Source organism: Caretta caretta, chromosome 3 (genome assembly GCF_965140235.1).
Source record: "Caretta caretta isolate rCarCar2 chromosome 3, rCarCar1.hap1, whole genome shotgun sequence".
NCBI lineage: Eukaryota > Metazoa > Chordata > Testudines > Cheloniidae > Caretta > Caretta caretta.
Window position 1 is genome coordinate 88,589,890 of NC_134208.1, and position 13,572 is coordinate 88,603,461.

General features: G+C 44.6%; 1 long non-coding RNA gene across 1 annotated transcript; it reads right to left on the minus strand.

Moving 5' to 3' along the window:
- Positions 1-610: 610 nt before the first annotated feature.
- Positions 611-12,903, minus strand: LOC125634994 (uncharacterized). Its single transcript, XR_007356108.2, has 3 exons — positions 12,647-12,903; positions 1,819-1,962; positions 611-1,232 (listed from the first exon to the last, which is right to left on the minus strand). It is a non-coding gene; the product is annotated as an uncharacterized LOC125634994 (long non-coding RNA).
- Between the last annotated feature and the right edge of the window lie 669 nt (positions 12,904-13,572).

Consider the following 13,572-nt stretch of genomic DNA (forward strand, 5'->3'; position numbering starts at 1 on the left):
CCAGAAAATAACTGTTGGGGATATTGAAATGCCTATAGTTATCCTTGGGGACCCAGCCTACCCCTTAATGCCATGGCTCATGAAGCTGTACACAGGCAGCCTGGACAGGAGTCAGGAGCTGTTCAACTACAGGCTGAGCAAGTGCAGAATGGTGGTAGAATGTGCATTTGGACGTTTAAAGGCGCGCTGGCGCAGTTTACTGACTTGGTTAGACCTCAGCGAAACCAATATTCCCACTGTTATTACTGCTTGCTGTGTGCTCCACAATATCTGTGAGAATAAGGGGGAGACGTTTATGGTGGGGTGGGAGGCTGAGGCAAATCGCCTGGCCGCTGGTTATGTGAAGCCAGACACCAGGGCGGTTAGAAGAGCACAGGAGGGTGCAGTGCACATCAGAGAAGCTTTGACAACCAGTTTCATGACTGGCCAGGCTACACTGTGAAAGTTCTGTTTGTTTCTCCTTGATGAAACCCCCCGCCCCTTGGTTCACTCTACTTCCCTGTAAGCTAACCACCCTCCCTCCCTTCAATCACCGCTTGCAGAGGCAATAAAGTCATTGTTGCTTCACATTCATGCATTCTTTATTAAATCATCACACAAATAGGGAGATAACTGCCAAGGTAGCCCGGGAGGGGTGGTGGAGGAGAGAAGCAGTGGGAGGGGTGGTGGAGGAGGGAAGGACAAGGCCACACAGCACTTTAAAAGTTTAAAACTTTAAAACTTATTGAATGCCAGCCTTCTGTTGCTTGGGCAATTCTTTGGGGTGGAGTGGCTGGAGGGCCCTCATCCCCACCGTGTTCTTGGGCATCTGGGTGAGGAGGCTATGGAACTTGGGGAGGAGGGCGGTTGGTTACACAGGGGCTGTAGCGGCAGTCTGTGCTTCAGCTGCCTTTCCTGCAGCTCAGCCATATGCTGGAGCATATTAGTTTGATCCTCCAGCAGCCTCAGCATTGAATCCTGTCTCCTCTCATCATGCTGCCGCCACCTTTCAGCTTCAGTCCTCTCTTCAGCCCGCTACTTACTCTCCTCAGCCCGTCACCTCTCCTCCCAGTCATTTTGTGTTTTCCTGCATTCTGGCATTGTCTTCCTCCATGCATTCGTCTGTGCTCTGTCAGTGTGGGAGGACAGCATTAGCTCAGAGAACATTTCATCAAGAGTGTGTTTTTTTTGCCTTCTAATCTTCACTAGCCTCTGGGAAGGAGAAGATCCTGTGATCCTTAAAACACATGCAGCTGGTGGAGAAAATAAAGGGACAGTGGTATTTAAAAAGACACATTTTATAGAACAATGAGTACACTCTTTCACGGTAAACCTTGCTGTTAACATTACATACATAGCACATGTGCTTTTGTTCCAAGGTCGTATTTTGCCTCCCCCCACCATGTGGATATCCTTTCCTCCCTCCCCCCTCCCCGTGGCTAACAGCAGGGAACATTTCTGTTCAGCCACAGGCAAACAGCCCAGCAGGAACGGGCACCTCTGACTGTCCCCTTAAGAAAAGCACCCTATTTTAATCAGATGACCATGAATGATATCACTCTCCTGAGGATAACACAGAAAGATAAAGAACGGATGTTGTTTCTAATGCCAGCAAACATACACTGCAATGCTTTGTTCTACAATGATTCCTGAGTACGTGCTACTGGCCTGGAGTAGTAAAGTGTCCTACCATGGTGGACGGAGTAAGGCTGCCCTCCCCAGAAACCTTTTGCAAAGACTTTGGGAGTACATCCAGGAGAGCTGCAAATGCCAGGGCAAATTAATCATTAAACATGCTTGCTTTTAAACCATGTATACTATTTTAAAAGGTACACTCACCACAGGTCCCTTCTCCCCCTGGTGGGTCCAGGAGGAAGCCTTGGGTGGGTTCAGGGGGTACTGGCTCCAGGTCCAAGGTGAGAAACAGTTCCTAGCTGTCGGGAAAACCGGTTTCTTCGCTTTCTTGCTGTAAGTTATCTGCAACTTAGAATCATAGAATCATAGAATATAAGGGTTGGAAGGGACCCCAGAAGGTCATCTAGTCCAACCCCCTGCTCGAAGCAGGACCAATTCCCAGTTAAATCATCCCAGCCAGGGCTTTGTCAAGCCTGACCTTAAAAACCTCTAAGGAAGGAGATTCTACCACCTCCCTAGGTAACGCATTCCAGTGTTTCACCACCCTCTTAGTGAAAAAGTTTTTCCTAATATCCAATCTAAACCTCCCCCACTGCAGCTTGAGACCATTACTCCTCGTTCTGTCATCTGATACCATTGAGAACAGTCTAGAGCCATCCTCTTTGGAACCCCCTTTCAGGTAGTTGAAAGCAGCTATCAAATCCCCCCTCATTCTTCTCTTCTGCAGGCTAAACAATCCCAGCTCCCTCAGCCTCTCCTCATAACTCATGTGTTCCAGACCCCTAATCATTTTTGTTGCCCTTCGCTGGACTCTCTCCAATTTATCCACATCCTTCTTGAAGTGTGGGGCCCAAAACTGGACACAGTACTCCAGATGAGGCCTCACTAATGTCGAATAGAGGGGAACGATCACGTCCCTCGATCTGCTCGCTATGCCCCTACTTATACATCCCAAAATGCCATTGGCCTTCTTGGCAACAAGGGCACACTGCTGACTCATATCCAGCTTCTCGTCCACTGTCACCCCTAGGTCCTTTTCCTCAGAACTGCTGCCTAGCCATTCGGTCCCTAGTCTGTAGCTGTGCATTGGGTTCTTCCATCCTAAGTGCAGGACCCTGCACTTATCCTTATTGAACCTCATCAGATTTCTTTTGGTCCAATCCTCCAATTTGTCTAGGTCCTTCTGTATCCTATCCCTCCCCTCCAGCGTATCTACCACTCCTCCCAGTTTAGTATCATCCGCAAATTTGCTGAGAGTGCAATCCACACCATCCTCCAGATCATTTATGAAGATATTGAACAAAACCGGCCCCAGGACCAACCCTTGGGGCACTCCACTTGATACCGGCTGCCAACTAGACATGGAGCCATTGATCACTACCCATTGAGCCCGACAATCTAGCCAGCTTTCTACCCACCTTGTAGTGCATTCATCCAGCCCATACTTCCTTAACTTGCTGACAAGAATACTGTGGGAGACCGTGTCAAAAGCTTTGCTAAAGTCAAGAAACAATACATCCACTGCTTTCCCTTCATCCACAGAACCAGTAATCTCATCATAGAAGGCGATTAGATTAGTCAGGCATGACCTTCCCTTGGTGAATCCATGCTGGCTGTTCCTGATCACTTTCCTCTCATGCAAGTGCTTCAGGATTGATTCTTTGAGGACCTGCTCCATGATTTTTCCAGGGACTGAAGTGAGGCTGACTGGCCTGTAGTTCCCAGGATCCTCCTTCTTCCCTTTTTTAAAGATTGGCACTACATTAGCCTTTTTCCAGTCATCCGGGACTTCCCCGGTTCGCCACGAGTTTTCAAAGATAATGGCCAATGGCTCTGCAATCACAGCCGCCAGTTCCTTCAGCACTCTCGGATGCAACTCGTCCGGCCCCATGGACTTGTGCACGTCCAGCTTTTCTAAATAGTCCCTAACCACCTCTATCTCCACAGAGGGCTGTCCATCTCTTCCCCATTTTGTGATGCCCAGCGTAGCAGTCTGGGAGCTGACCTTGTTAGTGAAAACAGAGGCAAAAAAAGCATTGAGTACATTAGCTTTTTCCACATCCTCTGTCACTAGGTTGCCTCCCTCATTCAGTAAGGGGCCCACACATTCCTTGGCTTTCTTCTTGTTGCCAACATACCTGAAGAAACCCTTCTTGTTACTCTTGACATCTCTGGCTAGCTGCAGCTCCAGGTGCGATTTGGCCCTCCTGATAACATTCCTACATGCCGGAGCAATATTTTTATACTCTTCCCTGGTCATTTGTCCAACCTTCCACTTCTTGTAAGCTTCTTTTTTATGTTTAAGATCCGCTAAGATTTCACCATTAAGCCAAGCTGGTTGCCTGCCATATTTACTATTCTTTCGACTTCATCATCATCATCTTCCTCGTCCCCAAAACCTGCTTCCGCGTTGCCTCCATTTCCATTGGAGGAGTGAAACAACACGGCTGGGGTAGTGGTGGCTGAACCCCCTAAAATGGCATGCAGCTCATCATAGAAGCGGCATGTTTGGGGCTCTGACCAGGAGCGGCCATTTGCCTCTCTGGTTTTCTGGTAGGCTTGCCTCAGCTTCTTAAGTTTCACGTGGCACTGCTTCGGGTCCCTGTTATGGCCTCTGTCCTTCATGCCTGGGAGATTTTGACAAATGTTTTGGCATTTTAAAAACTGGAACGTATTTCTGATAGCATGGATTCCTCTCCCCATACAGTGATCAGATCCTGTACCACCCGTTTGGTCCATGCTGGAGCTCTTTTGCGATTCTGGGACTCCATCATGGTCACCTCTGCTGATGAGCTCTGCACTCACCTGCAGCTTGCCATGCTGGCCAAACAGGAAATTGAAATTCAAAAGTTCACGGGCCTTTTCCTGTCTACCTGGCCAGTGCATCTGAGTTGAGAATGCTGTCCAGAGTGGTCACAATGGAGCACTCTGGGATAGCTCCCGGAGGCCAATACCATCTAACTGCATCCACAGTACCCCAAATTCGACCTAGCAAGGCCGATTTCAACGCTAATCCCCTTGTTGGGGGTGGAGTAAGGAAATCGATTTTAAGAGCCCTTTAAGTTGAAAAAAAGGGCTTTGTCGTGTGGATGGGTGTAGGGTTAAATTGATTTAACGCTGCTAAATTTGACCTCAACTCCTAGTGTAGACCAGGGCTAACTCTCTATATATGCCGTGAACCTAATGGCTGAGAAATCACAGTTGCTACACAAGGTACTGTAACCCTTGTCTAAAAGTGGGAGAATCCTGGGATTGTAACTTAGAGGGGTGACCGCTTAAAGCCTAAGACCTGAAGGAGGTCCACTCAGAAGAGGAGACAGAGGTACAGGCAGCCCTGAACTGTGACAGAATCAGTCGCAAATCTGGTTGAGTGCCTCCTCTCAGGGTCCCAGCTTCTGGATTCCCAGGTGTTTTAAGCTTGTAGAATCTATACAGTCCAGCCACTGTGAGTTGTAGCTCATGAAAGCTTATGCTCAAATAAATTTGTTAGTCTCTAAGGTGCCACAAGTACTCCTTTCCTTTTTGCGGATACAGACTAACACAGCTGCTACTCTGAAACTTGCCCCATCTTGGAGTCCCTAGGCATTTTCCCATGACACACCCACACTCTAGCACAAACCTCCCTCCCGCCCCGAGAGCTGGAACCCACAGTCCAATTTCTTATCCTTTCCTCAGACTGACCCGTAGCTTAAGCACACTCTCTCCCACATTTCTCCCACCAGGCATGAGCCTTCTGAGTTACATTTTAACTCTCTCAGGAGGCACTTGGTAAGTGTGGCATACAACACACAGAGAGACACTTTGCTCAGAAGACTAACACCATTACTCTCTTACTTAAGACATAAAGCACAAAAAGAATAGAACAGTTAGAAAACAACAAACAGCCTAATGCAATGTAATGCAATGCCCCTCACTTGCTCCTTCACTTGCGGTTACATTTGTGTTCAGGGAGACAAGGTCCCCTACATGCAGCTCTTTTCAGCTTGAGCTGGTGAAAAATGACCAAAGAAAGGAGAGCAAATGGATCAGGTTCTGCCCTTTTAAAGCCATCCAGTCCCTCTTTCCAGTGACCTCCTGATCAGACTCCTTAGTTGACCAAAGAAAGACCCCCTATCATGTCTTAATTGATGTCTCAGCAAATCTCAGCAAGTTTGTGGATGACACTAAGCTGGGGTGAGAGGTAGATAAGCTGGAGAGTGGGGATAGGGTCCAGAGTGACCTAACACATTGGAGGATTGTGCCAAAAGAAATCTGATGAGGTTCAACAAGTCCAGAGTCCTGCATTTAGGACGGAAGAATCCCATGCACTGCTACAAGCTGGGGACTGACTGGCTAAGTGGCAGTTCTGCAGAAAAGGATCTGGGGATTACAGTGGATGAGAAGCTGTCTATGAGTCAACAGTGTGCCCTCGTTGCCAAGAAGGCTACCAGCATATTGGGCTGCATTAGTACGAGTATTGCCAGCAGACCGAGGGAAGTGATTATTCCCCTCGGTTCGGCACTGGTGAGGACACATCTGGAGTATTGTGTCCAGTTTTGGTCCCCCCACTACAGAAGGGATGTGGACAAATTGGAGAGAGTCTAGCAGAGGGCAACGAAAATGATTAGGGGGCTAGGGCACATGACGTATGAGGAGAGGCTGAGGGAACTGGGCTTGTTTAGTCTGCAGAAAAGAGTGAGGGGGGATTTGATAGCCTTCAACTACCTGAAGGGGGGTTCCAAAGAGGATGGTACTAGGCTGTTCTCAGTGGTGGCAGATGACAGACCAAGAAGCAATGGTCTCAAGTTGCAGTGGGGGAGGTCTAGGTTGGATATTAGGAAAAACTATTTCACTAAGAGGTGGGTGAAGCACTAGAATGGGTTACCTAGGGTGGTGGTGGAATCTCTATCCTTAGAGGTTTTTAAGGCCCAGCTTGACAAGGCCCTGGCTGGGACTGTTTAGTTGGGGATTGGTCCTGCTTTGAGCAGGGGATGGGACTAGACCTCCTGAGGTCTCTTCTACGATTCTATGACCAGTCAATCGCGATGGACAGGTTGGTGACCACTGTTCAAGAGATTACCAGTCTCTTCCATTTTTTTTTGTTTTGGAGCGGAGTGGAGGTTAAAAAACAAACCAACATAAATCTGTAAGGGGGAAGATGGGTACCCACAGAATTGCACCTGATTTGGCTAGCCCACAACAGAGAGAAGTAGTACTGGTGCACAGGCCTTTTAAAGGCCTAGTTTTGAGAAATTCTACCCCTCAACCTGGGGTTGCCAACCCAAAGAGTCTCTCTGGTCCCAAATAATACACAGACATTTAGGATCAGATCCTCAGCTGAGTTAGCACCCAAGCCAAGTTACACCAGCCAAAGATCTGTCCCAGTAACATTACATCAGATTCCCAGACCAGTTTTAGCTAACTCCACTTTGGTTTTCTCCCAAATTCCAAACAGGTATAGCGATTCAGTCAGTATCCTCCGAGTGCCTGCTTCCACTATTGCATACAAATCCAAAGTTTTAACAATTCTAAATACCACATCACTTCCAACTCAAGCCTGTGCCTTAAAAACACAATGGAAGTTGATGGTGAGTGTCATTGGTGCCTCCTCCTGGCCTCTCTGAGGATTAGCTCGCAAGATTGACACCCTTTCCCGCAGTTGCATACCATCTCTCTGCCTTTCTGTCTGGGTCTGCAGCCCCTCTCACTCCATGAGCTGCAGCTACCTCTTCATGACTCAGCCCTCCAGCCAGGTCACCACATGCATTTCCCCTTTCTGAGGTACCAAAGGGTTTCTCCAGCAATCTTGGGCAGTGTTCCCATTCATTGCCAGATGATGACACTCCCTTTGTGGCTGGCAGGGGAACCCAGGCCTGCTCTCTTCTCCAGGTTCCAGCTCAGGGACCCTCTAGCCAGCAGTCAAGATCTGTTCCCTTCTGGACTTCACCACCTTTCCCTGAGCTCCATCCTACCTTCCTAGTTTCCTTCTGGATTTGCCAGTCCAAACACACCTTCCTTCTCCCAGGAAGTGATGCAGATTTTCCCAGCAGCCCCATTTCTGCTGTCAATTTCCTATTTGTAGTCCCAGGCCAGTTTGTTCCTCCTCAGCTGGGTTTCCTCATTCTTAGTCTTCATTGACCCTTCCATGGCAAGTGGGGGGTGAACACCTCCTCATAATAACCCATCACAAAGACTTTACCTTTGACCTAAACTGTAAACACCAAAAATTGTCTCATATCTATTTTCAACATTACCACTAAACACTTTCTTGATGACAACATAACTAACTCTCTTTTTATTCCACCATACATAGCCAGAGGGCCAAAATCTGCACTGATTTACATGCTATGTAGTCCCAGTCAGAGCAGAATTTGACATAGACTGCTTATTGCGTAATGTGATAATGCTACATCCCAGTGTGGATAATACTATGACTTCACATCACAAAAGGACCCATTTTTGAACCAGAGAAGACAAACATTTGATGGAGCAATTCTGGCCACTCCTCATTACACAGGTGGGGGAGAAATACCAATGAATTTGTTTGATAAGTGGCTAATGACAAAATCTGTAGGAAAAGAAATATTTTCAAATTGCTAACTTATCTTATATTATTACAGAGAACAAAGAGTTAATTTAACAGATATGTATAGCAAATGGCACATCTGTGCCACTCTAAACAGTGTGCAGATTCTCTACATTGTCCAACTTTTGATGGTTGACAGAGATGGGCAGAGCCTTGTACCAGAATATTGTTTTACCTTTTGTGAAAGAAGAGAGAAAAGCAGCAAAGCACCTTTCCTTGAAGGGTTTTTAAAGAAAATTCCATTTCTTTCACATTCATTTGGTACATAAAGACAAGGCCAGTATTGTTTCAAGCAGCTATTCTAAGCTTTGAAGTGACCCTCCATGTGGAATGTTTTCTACATCCAGTGGATAGAGACAATGGAAATTTAAATAATGAACAGGATGGGTTGTTTTTGTTTTGTTTTAAGCCCCATTTTAGTATACAGACTGTATTCTGGACTACAGGAAGAACTCTGTGTACATCTGTCCCTGATAAAACACAAAGCAGAAACACTTCAGAAGTGTCAGAGGAACAAAGATAATTAGCTGATTCACCTTCTTAAGTACAGAACATAAAGACAACATTCAGCATGTTGACTGGTTGAAGCTCCTCATTGAGCCCAGTAGTGCAATCCTTATTCAGGGTCCCATGCACCCCTTCAGGTCTTCACACAAAGAGGATTCTGTCTGACCATCATGCTGTCTCATCCCTGACTGCTGTCTCATCCCCTGCTGTCTCATCCCTCCCCTGTCTCCCAACCCTTTAGAAGACTGGAGACTCCAGAAGTTGCAGTATCACACAGTTGTAGGAAATGACAGGCCACCACAAACCCTTGGGGGATATCAACTTTCCCATCTACTGTATATCCCCTTTTGAGGGTTGTCCATACTGGAAAATATCATTCTGTTAGAATGCAACCAACAATAAGACACCTAAGACCCAGTTCTAATTTACACTAAGGCCCTGGCTTACAGGTCTGGATGTAAAGAGCTCTTAATGTGGATGTAAAATAGTGGGTGCAAATTACACTTCACTTGCTTTATATCATGTCATCTGGCCATGGTTAAACTATGATCAGATACAATGTTAAATAAACCAAGTGTTAAGTCATGTTTATCATCGTATTAGTCACAAGGACTCCCCAGTATCATGTTCCAATGCAGCATGACTTGTTAGTGTAGACAAGGCCTTGGTGGTGAGAGGGCAGGGTTCTGGGGTAAGCTATGTGTCAGGGAATCGCTACACAGTTCCTGCAGTTGCCATGCTGTTCAAGGAGAGGCAGGCAGAACAGAGGCAACATGTATTTGTGTGGACAGCTTCTGCAGGTCCTGAGAGAACCTGCAAGTTAATTGGATGGAACCCCTGGCTTCTTCTGAGGGAGAGGAGTGCCGAACTACAGATCCTAAGGAAGAATTCTAAAGAAATGCTGTGTTTCTTCTCCCTTCAACAGCAATGAGGCTCAGTTATACCTGTGCAACCCTAGTGACTTCAGTGAGGTTGGATGGGTGTAAATGAAAGCAGAATTTTTCCCTGGGAGTTTTGTTTGCATAGAACCTGCAGGATTTGTCCTTAAGTGAGTAAAAGTTGTTGTAATAGTTGGTGGAAGTGGGCAACTAGAGCAAAAATAGCATTCATGAACATTTGTTAGCTTTTTAAATATCTGTTTGGTTTGATCTTTCTCTTACTGAGCGGAGAGGTTGGACAAAAGAAAGGTGGTGATAGTCCTTTAAATTCCACCCATGTGAGATGCTACTCCCAGTAGATTGTGCATAGGATCATGCATGCTCTTGTGGGTCAATTCCCCAACAAGGAAGTCTGAATACACATATATATGGTATTGTCAGACCTAAATATTAAAAAAAATCATGAGTAAGGTCCCCCAAAACCTATGAGATTGGCTTAACATTCATGAGATTTAAAAAATAAAAACATAAATGTTGGGTTCTTTTCATTTATCTGCTGGTTTTTATGTTTTTAGGATGCACTCAGGTCAAATTTCCAAACTTTTCTCTGCTACTATCAGGACAAGAAACTTACTTTTTATAAAAAAATGAAAGCTGAGATTATCACATAATCACTTGTCTCCAGGAACTGGGGCTTCAAATAAAACATCTAATATTGTGAGACTCTCAATAACATTTAGAAGGTTGGTGAGGGTGAAGGTTGTATGCTTTGAGCCATTGGCCACGCTCCAATATGACCTTCTCTTTGGAGTGTGGAAGTCACCATACAGCTCTGCCCTCCCATTAAATAATGATGTGTGGAACTCCACTATTCAAGCTTTCTGCTTCCTATGTTGGCACACACAAACACTGCCTTACGTGGTCACTACAGGACCAATTTTTACAGTAGAACCTACTCCACTTTGGGCATTCTGTGATAACACAGGATAGTTTAGGATTTGGCTCTAACAGAACAAAATCCAAACAAAGGTCCTCAGTCTTAGTTTATCTTCTTCTAACTCCTTTTGTCTGGGGAACAGCTGAGCCATAATTGTATTCATTTTCAGCCTTACACATAGTATCATAAGCTTTTTTGCTGCCTTGACAATGTAATTAGACAAAGAGATACAATGCTATAGTTCTGGTGCTTCTGAAAGTGGGAATGTCTTGATGCAAGACCACATATTCTTAGGGTTTCTGAAAGCCATTTTAAGAAGAAAATTCTAACATTTTCTTGCCTTCCTTTTCATCTGGAGGAAGAAAAATTTTTTATTCTCGTTGTTGTCCTTAATGTCAAATCTGACTCTAAAAGTTTAGTTTTCTATGAGACTTCTGTGACAGTCTTTCCCTGGGCAGTCAGCTCTTTCTGTATATCACAAACCTTTTCTTATAACCCACTAAGTCCTGTTCCAAAATGTTCCCTTTCCCCCCCTTTTCTTTTGGAATTCAGGGTAATGAAGGCAATCTGAACTGAACTGAGTCTGTTGTAGACTTTGGAATGATGCCAGGGGCAGTGATGCAACTGAAACAGCTGGCAAAGTTGATTGTTTTAAAGCTTCAGCATTTGTTTTAGGCATTTTTGAGCATGATAATAAAAGGATTTCAGAGGATGTATTATTGGTCCAATTAGGAAGCTACCTTACAATGTATTATAAAAAAATAAATATCCTATGACTTTGATAGATGGTGTCATAGGGACAATGGTGTCTTCAAAAGAGTGGTCAAATTACTAAAGCACCAAATTTTGCTCCCATTTAGACCAGTCTAAATCTGTAGTAATTTAATTGACATCAATGGAGTTACTCTGTATTTTGTCTGGTATAATTGGAAGCCGAATTTGGCACTAAATGAAAAGGCCCAATAATGCAGACCCAGAGCCTAATTCTTTTTTATGTATACCAGTTTTACACCAGATTAATCCCTATGAATTTGCACCTGATATTAGTGAGAGAAGAATCAGACCCAAGCCTTTAGCAAAATAAAGGCAGAGGATCGGATTTGCCACTACGTCACTCCAGTTCTATGCCAGTGTAACTCTACTGTCATGAATGTAATTACAGCAGCATTAAATTGGCATAATGGTGGTGAATCTGGTCCAGATTCTCTTCCATTATCACACTATATACTGGAGCAACCACTATAAACCCGACAGAATTCTACAGTAATTACCCAAAGCATTCTGGGACAAATCTTGCCATTCTGTTCTGCTCCACTGTGAGTTTTGCCCAAATGAGGAAGGAGTAAGGAATGTATGATGGAACCTAAGACTATAGTAAGTTGTAGCATTTAAGATAATTGCCGAAGAATATTGTAATATATGTTTTTGTAAGGGTAACCATAGGAAACATTTCCACTTCTTATCAATGCTTTTTCAGTGGTGCAGTCCATCCTGTTTGCTCATGCACAGTCTTTCACTAGACATTTCCAAGAACATGAACACAAAATACTATTTCAGTTTATATTTCCTACTTAACGAAAGCATGATAGACTATGCATTTGAAAATTTGGTAGTTTACCCCTAGTGTAACACCCTTGATTCCTTATGCCAGAGATGAATTTGGCCCTGCGAATCAGCAAACCCTTAACCAACAGAATAAGTTACTGAATGTCTATTAATAGAGGCACAGCCTACTCAGTATCAGAAGTTAGAATGTGATCAGTTGTCAATGAACCTACCTCTGTTTTTACCTTTATTTAAGTCCCTTTTTCAGGCAAAATGTACAGAGGGAACATGCTTGAGCATTCCAGCGCTGCTGTTTTACTGTTATATTTCTATCATTGCATAGCCACCAGCTCTTTTTCTTTCTGTCTTTGACCCCAAATGATTCCCTCTTACTTTTGATTTTCCTTTATTCTCACATGGTAAAACAAGTGTTTGATTTACAGTAGCTGAAGCAGCAATCATAGCATAATTTTTTTTTCTTCTGACTGAGTAACCCTGTACTTGTACTCACATTTCTAAGTAAAAAAAAAAAAACCAAAAAGCAAAAACACCCCCCCTATAGACAGCAAGATAACATAAAGGCAACATTTTTTCTCTCACCTGGGAGAAGGGCAGCATGTACTATTTTCTTGGCTTTGTCCTTCCTCATTGTTCATCTATTTAAGAGCTTTTTGGCTGTCGTCTTTCATGGGATGTGAGCTTGGCAGGATCCAAATGCCACATGCTACTATTTTTACCAGCAGAACTCCTTGGCTTCTGTATGGTTTTCTAGAGAAACCGCTGTTTGTGATCTCGGTTTGTAAAGCTCGGCTAGCTTTAAAGCAGGGGCCTGTTAGAATTGTTTGGAGAGTCTGTAATGAGGCAGGGCAGAGAATAGCAGTTGGCTACCTCACCCTTCCGGATGGCACATAGGATAGCTAGGAATACACGTGCCTGTTAAATGTCTCAAAGTATCATTCAGTGGGTAAAATTCTCTAACAGTAAACGAGTGCAAACATGCTTCAGATCTTAAAATGTACAGTTTCTTAATTCATTTACTTTCTCCACCAATGTTTTTTTCTTGCAACTCCTTCAAACATTGTTCACTGCTGCATACTGAATCCCCAAATCGGATTTTATAGAGTATGTACTTCTGTCTGATGCGTATGAGTGCTGGGCTGGTAGGTAGATGGGTCTGGTGGTGATTGTGGACACAGGTCTCCCTGCTGTACCACACCACAGCTGCTTGAGGTGAACTGAGTATCCCTCCACAGTGCTGCTGGAGTTGCCCAAATGAATTGTTTTGGATGATTTCTGTGTCCATATAGTTGATGACTCATTTTGGTTAGTTCAGGATTTCCAAGCCGCCATTGCAACCATGACTTCCTAGCTGGTTTATGGATTGGAGCATAAAGGTGGCTACATTCCAAATTTTGGGGCAAATTCTCAGCAGCTATAAACTGGCATGGCTCCATCAGCTTCAACAGAGGTATGCTAATGCACTCTAGTCCCTTGCTTTTTGGCTGAAATTGGACATACTGGGGTGG